The sequence below is a fragment of the Gavialis gangeticus genome, unplaced genomic scaffold, assembly GCF_001723915.1.
Source record: "Gavialis gangeticus isolate Ggan-Ray unplaced genomic scaffold, GavGan_comp1, whole genome shotgun sequence".
NCBI classification, from domain to species: Eukaryota; Metazoa; Chordata; order Crocodylia; family Gavialidae; genus Gavialis; species Gavialis gangeticus.
In genome coordinates this window covers 9665056-9677668 of record NW_017729033.1, presented here as the reverse complement: position 1 = coordinate 9677668, position 12613 = coordinate 9665056, and the positions used below count along the sequence as shown (strand labels likewise).

The window sequence follows — 12613 nt, the reverse complement described above, 5'->3', positions numbered from 1 at the left end:
AAACAAAGCAAAACCCTAATGCCATACATCACAAATACTGATGTACATATGGAGACCTGCTATGACCCTCACAAGTGAGGAGTAATATTAGGGGGAGATCTGACAATAGTGTGTCAGCTGGTGTCTCAAAAGGCCAGGCAGGCTAGTAACATGGAGCTGGAGAATGCTGGGCATTGTTCATAGATATGCATGCCTTTCTTCTACTAAAAGGAAAATCAGAGCCCTTAACTGCTACCAACCTACTTGGTTTCCTTTTCCTTTGTCTGAACACAGGGATACATTTCTTTCTATTAATGATTCTAGGGCATGTCTTCCAAGAGTACTAGTTTCTGCATGGAGTACTACTATGATGAGGATTACCACAAGAAGGCTTTCCAAATAGTTCTGCCTGGTAGGGGTGTGAGAAAGGGCCCCTATTCAATTCAGATTCAGATTCAACCTGAATCAGGGACAGTGATTTGATCTGTTGATTCAGATCACTGTCCCCGATTCAATTCGGCAGAATCTTAATCTGAAGATTCAATGGTGATTTGGAGAATCAGTGATTCGGCCATAAACACAACTTTAAATGTTTTTGCTACATACCTCAAGGTACCAGGTGGCTCATGAATGCTGCAACACTGGGGTGGATGGAACATCCCACAGGAATGTGGTGGGGCCTCCCACATGCTCAGCAGCAGACCTGGAAGTGGAGTAGAAGCACTTCCGGGTCTGCTGGGGAGCATGCTGTTCCCCCCACCCCATCCCCGCAGCCCTGGGCTTGGCAATTGGCTGCAGGGGGACCCTGGGTGCCCCCCCAGGCCCAGGAGGCACCAGTCACTGAGCCGGGGGGGCACAGGGGACCCTCCTGTGCACTCCCCGGCAGACCCAGAAGTGCTCCATCCACCCCAGCATCTCAGCACTGATGAGCCACGTGGTACCTTGAGGTATGCAGAAAAAACATTTTAAAGCTGTCTATGGCTGAATCATCAAATCTTGCCGAATCGATCTGGAGGTTTCCGATTTGATTCAGAGAGATTAAAGGGTCTCCTAATTTAATTCAGATTCAGAGATTTGGCCACTGAATTGGGCCAAATCTCCACCAAATCAAATCAGCAACTGAAGCTTCACATAGCCCTACTGTCTGGAAATCTATTCCAGCCCTATGGGAAGGAGGATCAAGCAAGTGGAGCGTCATTAGAAGAAATGTTACGTCTCCATAGAGTTTCCCCAATGAAACATGCACAGACAACAGTGGGAGCAATGGGTCCCTTTCCCTCTGCCTGGAGTATACCTCCAGGAAGCAGAATTCTAGCCCTGCTCCAAGGATTGTGTCTGCATTGAAAGTCATTAGATACAATGCATAAACAGCGTTTAGAGTAGGGTCGGCTTCATACTATGAACAGTGGATTTGTTACACTACTTGGTGGACACCCAGGCTTATGGGACTGCTCAGAGCAAAAATGGGATTAGCTGTGGTTATAGCTCCAGAAAAAATCTTCTGCTCTCCAGTCTCCAGAGATTGATATACAGATTCAAAAGAGACCTTCTTAACACTGCTGTTATTCTTAACATGGGCATTAGAAAAATAATTTGTCCACTGTTATTTTATACACACCACTTAAGAGCCTACTGGTGATAAATGACTTTTGGGCACTGGTGACTTTGACTGGGTTTGAACTGGCACCCTAAAGGTTGACGTCTTTGTACCCCTGTAATGATTCCCTCCATTAACAAGATTGCCAGTATAATCAATGAGGATTAGCGTACATCTTGCCATCTGAGCTGTAGCACAGATAGTGATAAAATCCTGTTGACACTTCTCATTTATTTGACCCTTTAATCTAAAAGGCATTTAGTTGCACTGGGATTTCAAGATCAATACTGAACAGGATTCTCAGTGAGTCTTGCATTCCTTGGTAGGTAACCAGATGATACACAATATGTCTAGTAAACCCATTTCCACACTACATTAGGAATTTATCAAAGCAAGTCAAATCACTTTTCGACAAAAGTGAAGTAATCTTGGGAGAATTTCACATCAGTGCTCTAAGTTCCTCTTCTATCTTAAATAATGATTTATAATTTGTCAACATCTTTCCTTCAGTTGATATTGAATTCACATTGTGTCTTTTCCCACATTTCTTTCCATAGCAAAAACAATATTCTTCCTTCTCTTTCAAAACAACAACTACTGAAATACCAAGCTGTATTACTGAGTAAAACTGCAGCACTAAATTTTAGTGTATATATAGTTTAAAGCTGTGTGCAATTTCCCTATACAAAAACACTGAAAATACCTAAAAAATCATTTACTATGTAAAAGACTCTGCTTTATCTGCTTGCCTTTTCTACTGAAAGGAGTGATACTGTATTATAGAAGAAATGTTGACATAATATAGGCAATAATTCATGCCTTAATAGATTTTACCATTTGTGGAATCATGAACATTGCATTATTTTAATGTAGTTGGTTATTTGAGAGGAGGAAAGCAAGACAAGGTACACATGAGTTAGCTGACTATTGTAAATGCAAACCTCACACAATTTTGGTAGAGTTCTGAAGGGGTATTTCATTTGACTATTTCCACATCTTATTTGATGGTCATTCACAAAAAAAAAGTCACTTTTTTGTCTGTGTGTTCACATAAATGCTTTGAAAATGGCTAAATCCCTGCTTGTTTGGAAGGGTGGGGAAGGGCAAGGAAGTATTACATGTTGTTATTTGCTAATTAGTATATGATTTTTTCTCAAGGAGAGTAGTGACACACCACAAAAAAAGTTGATATTTAAGAAGCATCCTGGATGTGTAGAGTAGAGCAGCATTAGTTACAGGGTTTTGCACTTGAGTATTGATCACATTAGGTGTGATATTTCAGTCATTGATTAATAATTAGTTAATTCATAATGAGTTGATGTTTGAGATATGAGTAGTGTATGATGCTAATAATTACAAGCAGCCCCATAGAAGGTGTGCTAGATGGCTATCAGCCACTGTTTTAAGCAATCCATTGGTCTGTTGGACCCATTACCCATGTATTAAAATTGATTATTCCTATATTAACCCTGATTCTACATAACTGTGTATAAATATAACCTTAAAATAAAATGTAACTGGTATTTCTGCTTGAGTAATTTGTTATAATGCAGGCAGGAAGTGGGAACACAGTGATGCACAACAGGGGGAAGTTTTTGATAAAGGGCAGGAAGTGAAAGAATGAGCACTGCTTCTGAGGCCAATAAGACATTCTGTATAAATTCTTCACTCAGCCATTGGCACGTCTTCTTTTAGGTGCATGCATTTCACTGACTTGTGATCACTTTGTATTAAACATCCTAAATTTTTATTAATACTAATATGGAAAGACCCAATGAGGGATGACTATTAACAAAGAGCAGAAACCAAGATCTGAACCAAAAGATCTGAACCCTTAGCAGGCTTAGCGGATTATTCTGCAGGCTTTCTATTAACATGCTATGAATATTCTTCTTCTTTGGCAATCCCTTGCAGTCAAGGCTGACTGCCTTCCGTGATTGTCTTTTTGTGGATTTGAACATGGCTGATGAGGCCAGTCTAGAATCAACAGACTCTGTTGCAACTTGGGCATGTGTTTCTGTGTGAGTGCACGGCTCTGTATTTTGATTTGGTCCATGATGCGCTGTTTCTGCCACTCCAGCTTTTCTTTCCCCTGTTGTTGTTGTGAGGTTTCAGAGTACTGAGATCCTTGCAGCAGATTCTTCCTCCATTTGGTGTGGTCCTAGGTGACAGTCCCCCACCAGCTGATCTTGATGCTGCATTTTTCAAGGTGTCCTTGAGGATATCCTTGAAGTGCTTTCTCTGCCCTTCTGTTGAGCATATGCCTTGACTGACCTTAGAAAATAAAACTTGCTTTGGGGGGTCTGGAGTCAGACATCCAGATGATGTGGCTGGCCCAGAGAAGTTGAGGTCAGATGAGTATCATCATGATGGTCACAGTGTCTGCTTGCGAGAGGAGGCTAACATTGGTGTTAGACCACAGCTCCATGTGGCACCCAACGACTAGGGAGACAATGATCCAATTGCTCATGGAGCTTGTTACTCATTAATCAGAGCAGGCAGGGAGCAAACACCAGCACACGTTGCTCACAACAGCTTTATTCAGAATGGAGACAGTTTTGGGCCAGGTCCCCGAAAAACAACAAATCAGGGACCTGCAGTGAACAATATCACTTTTCACATTTTATATACTTTGGTTCATGCTCATTAACATTTATTCCACCTCTGTCCCTCCTTCGGTTCCATCCATTTCTCCTCCCAGCTTAAGCTCCGCCTCTGTTTACTGTTTACTTCATTAACATGGAATTGCCTATGCATTCCATTCATTTACATGCCTTTTTGCTATGAGCGCATGTCCAAGGCCCTGAACTTACTTCTTTGGTCAATGGGCGGACTTTGACCAGAATCTGGAAGCTTCTTCACCAGTCACCATACACCCTTTTGCATATGTTCATCTCAGATCCTGTTACCAATTCCGTGTTGTCTTTCACATTCCAGTCTGTTTTTCAGCCCTAGTTGTACCATCTTCCACATTCCTAAGGCTTCACCTCATTCACAGTACACAGACTTACACAGACTCTCTTGAAAATGGTTGACACAGTTAAGAGGGCTACTTAGCATAAGCAAATGGATGACTTAGCATAAGCATTCATAAGCAAAAATCTGGTTGCCTAAGTATCTTGTAATATTACTTTTAAAATATAATTCTGCCTTGTGTTTAGCAGCTTCACTAGGCCACAGGTCATGCCTTTATTCAGCTGCAAATCCAGAGCTCCCCAAGTTCCAAATACTATCACCCTAACAATTGGTGCATCTGTCTTCCTACTGGATTCAAAGGATCTTCCCAAGCAGTGTTGATGGTATTTCTCCAGCTACTTGAGGTGTTTCCTCTACATTGTCCATGTTTCAGCTCTGTACATTAAGGTGGAGATCACAACTACTTGATAAACTATGAGCTTGGTTTCAGATCTGATAGTATGATCTTGAAACACCTATTGCCTCAAGTGTCTGAAGCCTGCACTTGCATGTTTGAGAAAATGTGGGTTTTCTTCTTTGAGGTCAGCCTTCTGCAAGAGATGGCTTCTGAGATACATTATAACTATGCGCATTATACCATCACTGACTACAGATGAATGTTAACTGGACAAGGTAGTTGCTTTTCCCCACAATCCCTAGTGTTTTTGAGGAGTCTTCATGGTACCTTAGGAACAGACAGAATCTGACTCTTCTGCAAAACAGGCTGGTGAGGCATCTTCTTAATAGGACCTCAGTGATTCAGTAGCACTTGGGGTTTTGGTGGTTTTTGTTCCACACTAGTCCTGCTCAGTGTTCCCTCAGATATAAGGGTTATGCTGACATACCTACCGACTGAATTCTGGGCTTGGGATTTCTTTGCCTCTGATGGTTTTAACACCTTGCTTTTCAGGCTGTTATTGAAGCAATGGGGCCCATAAAGAATGGGGATATCTATCTTCTTTAGTCACCCTGGCTCCTGCACCTGATCATGGGAGGCCTGTGGGATTAGAAAATGGGAGGGAAATGTCCTTGTCAGGGCTGTCTTTCACCTTGGATCAGACATGCTGGTATGAGCCCTTCACCTGACAGCCCTCATAGTGGTATGAGGTGGTAGGAGAAGTGGAGTTGCAGAGGTTGGTAGGGAGACAACAGGATGAAACGCCACTCTACTACACCCATTGTCCAACAGGGTAGGGTCTAATAAAGATCCCGCATCAATGGGTTAAGTGAGCATGACCTGAAAACTTCACATTCCTGGGTAGTTCTCCTGACAGTCAGAAAAACAGAGCTAGTTCCTGTAATCTTTCTCACATGAAGCAGTGATCAGGTGTTGGAGACTTTCCAGCTTTACTTTTCTGTCCTATAAAATGATGCCTTTGAGAAACACCACATATTCATGGCAGAGCTTAATCTTTCTCCATTAGACCATTTACATTAATGTTCCAAAAAGTTCTTTCAGCTTCCACAAATCCCAGCTTGGCACCAAGTCTGTCCAGCCTGGCGTTTTTCTTGGAGGCTTGATTTTGGTTTCCTTTCTTTGGCTTTAAGCTGCCTCTTTTTAGAGTCACACTTTTTCCATGGTTTTGATTTTTTTTTTTAGTCATTTGTCTGTACCTTGCTGACCACATCCTGCAGCTCAAGCTTTTTTAAATGACCTTCACTCACAATTCAGAATTTCATGACCAGGCTGATTTGCCAGACTTGTTTTATCCTCAGCTATAAGCAATGTAACACACTCCTTCCTGAGAAGGAAGCTCATGGTTCTTGATTTCAATAGCAGTCTAAAAAAGGCAATAAAATCTGATTAATTTGTCACGCTAAGAGAATGGGTAGCAATGACTATAATCCTCTTATGAATGACTAATTATAAGTAGTTAGCCATTTTCAATTTTTTGAGAGATGAATTTTGTATGCCATATTAAGATATAATAAATAATTTTGGGCCTCTATAATGAAGAAAAAATATATTACCACTAAAATGCTGACTGTGAATTGTATACATTTCTTGATGTATGAAAATATTTTACATGTTAACTTTTGATTTACCTTTATCTCTTTTTTTTTGTATGGCTACCACTTTTCTGTTGAAGATACCACTTAAAAGGGCCTTTCCATTCACTGTCACTGATGTTAATTTTAAGTCTTGAGCTGAGATGAGGCCTGCCACAAGCTTCCCACCTGACTTACTGTGGCTCTTCATAAGAGAGCTTTATTTAGATCCATAATGCATGCATAAATTGCCCGACAACTCAGAAAACCACCACATCAGTGCTGCTAAAGCCAGTGAATTATCAGGAACAAATTCTATTGTAATTTAGTATGGAAGTGCATTTGAAAAGAACGAACTAAGCTTTAGCCAGTGACAAATTAGCTGACGGGTGCCTTAGAGATGTGCTTATTCATGTTCTAGTTAAAATGCTCCAGCATTGCCTCACCATCACGTGTATTAAGCACCCACACATTTCAAAATGGCCATGGGGGCACGTTATCTAAGGCTCATCAAATAAGCTTTAAATAAAGCATCCCAAAGCCATTTTGGAATGCATATGGGCTTAACACATGTGGCAATGATTCATTTTAATTACAGCAGCTGTCCAGGAGCTCCTCTAATTAACCACCCCTCCACAACATGTGTATAGGCAGCCAAAGTGTTTTTGGGTACAAATCAATAGGATTCTGGAAGGAGTTCAGTGCACTAATGAATAAGACCATTGTGACAAGTTATCCAAGTGATGAATTAACCATATTACTCTGTAATACCTATCCTACATCCTTCCTTTTGAAACACAATGACAACTTCTTTGCTGTGATACCAAAGGCTTGAAAATCACACTGTAGAGCACAACTTTAACTTGGTTTTTCCAACGCAGCTGTGACAGATTTGAGATCCTGCAAACATGTAATTTCAAATACTATTATATCAAGGTGGGCCAGAACATTATGATCGCTTCATCTGATGTCCTTGTTAAACACGATCCAGGATTCTCACCCAGTAATTCCAAGGCAATTTTAGATGTGTTTTCATAGGATGTCTCACAAAAAGAGCTTTTTTATTAAAGTGGCTTGCAACTGAAAAGTGCCACTGCTATTTTTCCTTTAGCACACTGTGCACCAGTGGTTCTCAGTTTTTTTTAGACTCAAGGCACCTTCTGTTAGATTCAAGGCACCCTTAGTAAAATGTCAGCTCTTGGTTTTAATTTTTTTTTGACTATAGAAATATAATAGGGCAATTTTGTTGCAAAGAACTCAGAAACAGGTCAACAAACAGGTCATCAAAACAGGTCATCAAAACAGGTCAAACTGTTGTCAGTGCTATGGGTTCCTATTTTAAATCTCTGGGTTTATATCATGAATCATATTTTCACACCTAACATTGTCTTGCACCCCATGGCACCCCTGAAAGGACCTCAAGGCACCCTTGGTGATATGGCACCCTGACTGAGAATCAGTGTTTTAGAGGGTTCCTTCAGTTTCCCAATGAAATACAGCATTTTATTCACTATTTTCCATATACTTTTCTGATCTGAATTTAGCTCTGAGTCATCTGACATACTGTCTGCTTCCTTTCCTTCCCAAGATAAAAGCTATATGAAGAAATGTACTCTGTGTTGTTCACTGTTCCTGAGCATCCCTGATGCAATGCAAAATTGCTTGAAATTTCCTTTCCATCTTGATTATATGAGTGGTGTTAAGTATTAAGAATATTTGCTCTATTGCCCTTTATACAAGAAAATTAAAGTAGGAAAGGAACTTGAAAAAAAAATGTGCTTTACATATTTGCTGCTGCTCCAGTATTTTGAAGGCAAGTTTTGTTTTTAAACACTATCTCCAAAGATTTGTGTGGTGGTGGCTTTCCTTATTTTTCACTTGTCAGAGACTCCATCCCTGCTTGCTGCAACATCTTCCTTTGTAGACAGTAACCCAGCCTATCAGAAGGCTGTTAAGGTAATGTCCTCTCTGCAAAATCAGTGTGTGTTTTACATCAAAAGACCATCTTCCTATTTAAACCTAGTGGAGGAGTTTAGGTTTAGCTTCCATGGCTTGGGCCTGTCTCTTTAGGGTGTATAGCTATCACATTTAGGTAGATCTATCCAGGGTTAGGTTAATCTAAATGTCCAATCATGCAAGAATTCAAAGGATTTAAATTTGGGGGGGAAATGATGCACCCAATCTAAATTAATTCATCTGAGTAGTTGCATCAATTTAGATAGAAATCAGATTAGCTCAGTCTAGGAAAGGGTTAACCCAGTCTTGTACATGTTTGCGGAGGACCCCTGGGGCTGGGGAAGCTCAGGTGCTCACCCCACCCCTGTGGCTGTGCTAATCCAACCCCTTTCTCCCCCATCCCACCAGACCTACTAGATGGCCACCTATATCTAGACCAGGTGCGGCAAACACTTGTTCACACCCTTAGAAGCTGCAGTCATCACATTGCAGTTCCCCCTGTGGTAGCGTATGTGTAATTTAGATGAAAAACTTGTACTTTTAGAAATACTCTGGTAATCTGTTGATAAACTTGGTTTAATTGTTGTCAAGCATATTTCTTCCAGCTGGGCGGCCAGTGCATTTTTTTGGATGAAACTCTTATAAATACATAGCATAACCTTGTTTCCATTACGTTTTATGAGATGTCTCGCCCTAGGGCACCAGCCATTTTTATACTTGACAAGCAGAGCAAATGCAGTGGGAGACAGCGTGATGATTAACAGGTGCACAGCTGTAGTATGTTTGTGTCCCCCAAAAACTCTCATTTGAACATAAGAATAGCCCTGCTGTCCTGATTTGGAAAATACAACTGTAGATGCCCCATACCCCCAGGATACAGCGTGGCTGCTTTGTACCATAAACTCAGCAAACTGTTGATCTCAAACTGATGTAACCAGCCCCAGCAAATTCAGCCCCACATGGGGATATCCTGAAAAGTATCTTTTATGAAACCACCCTCTTTGCTGTTTAGGAGAGAGGAGGTTTTTCATTTTCTTCATCCATCACTGCCAGTGATCTCCATCCCCTGTAGTGATCCATCCTATGTAAAAAGAGTTATATACAAAAGTAAATTGGGAACATAATGCTCCTTGAAAAAAGTTTAATTGTTTATATGGCTTAAGAAAAAAAGACATGGTTTACTGGAGGAGAACATGAGCTTGGAGACTGTCATGACTGTCTGATATTTCATTCATTGCTCAGTAAACATTTGCACAACTCTTAGTCATGTTGTGAATGTTTAATAGCCCCATTGGGAAACAAAATGACTAATGGTTGAAAAGTCTAATCCAAGGGCATTTTAGCTATCTTCCACTGGTGCCTATTACCTTTAGTAGAAGCTGGTTTGCTCTATAAAGTGTGTCCCTGTAGATGCTGGAATCATGGCATGAAAGAACCCCCTTCTGTCATTCCAGGGAAGAGCGAAAAAGTATCACGCTTTGCTTTTATCAGCTAGATTTTCTTGCATTACTTTGCTTTTGGTCTTTTTCTGAGTATGTTTCTCTTTCTCATCGATCTCATTTACAAACCCAAAGATCTATTGGCTGCTTTTATGCGAACCTACTCAGGAGTCCTCTTTTGTATTCCTGAAAGAGGCACTGTTAAATTTTACAGCTGTTTCGGTGGACCAGAGAACAGGAGGTGGGGTATAACATTTTATTCTCTACCTTTCTGCAAGGTCACTGTCTCTCAGTCCTGGCCTTTTCATTTGCATAGCCCATAACAATCTGAAACTGGTCAATGGAACATGATTCAGATTTTTTTATTTTATTTTCCCTACTAGAATGGCAATAAAGTGATATGGAGCAGACTAAAAAGTACTGCATATTGAATTTTTTTAAATGCTAAATATCCCATAGACAAGAGTGTACTTATTTACTAGTACCTCTGCTGCTGGTACGCTAATAGTCTATTTAAAACACGCGCTGCAGTGGTCATTTTGTTTATTCATCCATATACAATACCACAAAATGGCATGGGTGTTCATTTCTCCCCTCCTCCCTGCACTCTTGCAAGAAAAACAAAAATGGTTGCAGAAGTGCTTGAAGTTAAAAGTGATACTCCTAGAATATATATCCTTGTTTTACCCTTCAGACCTCCTCCGGACCAATAAAATGTTGCAAAGACTGTCTTTTTCTTCTTGCCTCTGCTTCTGCACTAGAATCATACTCCTCACAAAGTTTGCTGTCTTCCCCCTCAAAATATCTCCGTCTTATACCCTGCCAACAGCTGGTGTTAAGTTTTTAAGTTAATCGTTTTACAAATAAGGATGTGTGAGAAGAGGTATTTAAGTTAAAAAAGACCCATTTACTTCTACTAGTACCCATGTATGTCCAGAAGAGCACATCTACAGCCAGCCAGAGATATATCTGCTACTTTGAGCACCAGAAGCCATATAGGTTCACTGCTAGCATAGTCTCTCTGTAGGACAATTTAGCCCCGGCAATAAACAGGGAGTACAATTGCTAAACCATGTATACAGCTTCCAATACTTCAGCTACTCATTCAGCACTTGTGTGGACCTATTTCACAGTGAAGAATTCAGGGTACCAACAAGAAGATCTGACTCCTGCCTAGTGATTGTGGCACTCCTCTGTGATAATTACATAGTTTCTTGGGTTGGAAGGGACCTGAACAGATCATCAAGTCCGATCCCCTTCCCTGCGATCCTAATACCCCAGCCAGATATCTATCCAACCTTCTCCTGAAGACTCACAAGGTAGGGGAGAGCAGCACCTCCCTTAGGAGTCTATTCCAGAGCCTGGCAGCCCTAACTGTAAAGTAATGCCTCCTGATATCAAGCCTGAACTTGCTCTCTGTCAATCTGTGATCATTATTCCTTGTTATCCAAGGTGGTGCCCAAGGGAACAGAGCCTTGCCTATTTTTCACTGGTCCCCCCTTGTGACTTTATAGATGGCCACCAAATCCCTTCTCAATCTTCTCTTGTGAAGGCTGAATAGATTCAGGCTCTTTAGTCTATATAATAGCCTAGGTTCTCTGCTAGAATATGTACATGCAAGGTTTTTGCCATACCAAATGTACAACCCTTCTGAGTTCACGTCACATTTATAATACCAGAAGCACAAAGTGTGGTATCAAATTTCCTCAAGAAAAAAAATGTTATTATAATAAAAAATACAGTAAATAAATAACAAACTACAAATGAAAACTTTATAAAGAAAAATGTTAAAAATCAAAATGCGTCCATATATACATTATATTGGTCTTTGGTACTGAATAAGTTATTATCTATCTTCATCCTCTCTGATACTCCTTACATTTTGAGTCAGGCTAGTGCAGATTGACTCCACCTTCTCTAGAGCCTCTAGATGCATCCACCATGTGTGCATCACTTCTTCCTTCCAGCTGATGCTGAAAGCAGGACACACACCACTCTGGCTGAGAGAAAAGTCATCTAAATTTCCCCACAGCCTCCTTCAGTTCCTGGCACACTGCATAGATTTTTTTAAGTTTTTTTTTTACCTCTCTACCAGCAGGAACCAGAGCTCATGCAGCCCTGATCACTCAGTGTTTTCAATAGGACAGGCTGTTTAAATCTATCAGACCCTCACTTGTTCACAGAGAGTTCCCTCTCAAGACTTCCCTTTGAGCCCCAACTTCCACAAGCACTCCTACCTGGCTGGTAGTATTTTTCTCGCTCACCTTGACCTCAGTGGTCTACCCAACATGGCCACCAGGCACCATCATAAGCCCACTGAACACCAACCATCCCAAGGCGGACACATTTTGAAAACTTCGCTTCTCAAAAGAAGGGGGTTGCACATGCATTTTACATTGACAGCAAGTTAAAAAACCAGAAACAGCCTTGACAGCAGGCTCAGAAAGGAAGACTCACTCTTCTAGAGCTTCTAGAGGAGGGACATCCACCCCGGACTGTAGAGTCATATTACCATTACATTGCTTTCATTGGCACCATCCCACACCCCAGCCATTGGGTGGGGAGCCCAACTGGCTCTGATCTACTGAGCCAACAGCATGGTAGTTAGGGAGCACAGCACATTCCTTGTGTCAGCAGGGCCTCAGAGTTGTCCTGTCTGACTAAGCTGAGTGTTAGAGGCCTGAACATCTACAACGTG

At 41.1% G+C, this 12613-nt stretch overlaps 1 long non-coding RNA gene across 1 annotated transcript in view; it reads right to left on the bottom strand.

Annotated features, from left to right (window-relative positions):
- The window catches only part of LOC109303693, a 20103-nt gene extending 9076 nt beyond the window's left edge, over positions 1-11027 (bottom strand). Inside the window, exon 1 of the long non-coding RNA XR_002099171.1 lies at positions 11017-11027. This is a non-coding gene — a long non-coding RNA (uncharacterized LOC109303693). The remainder of the gene's footprint in view (positions 1-11016) is intronic.
- Positions 11028-12613: the final 1586 nt, after the last annotated feature.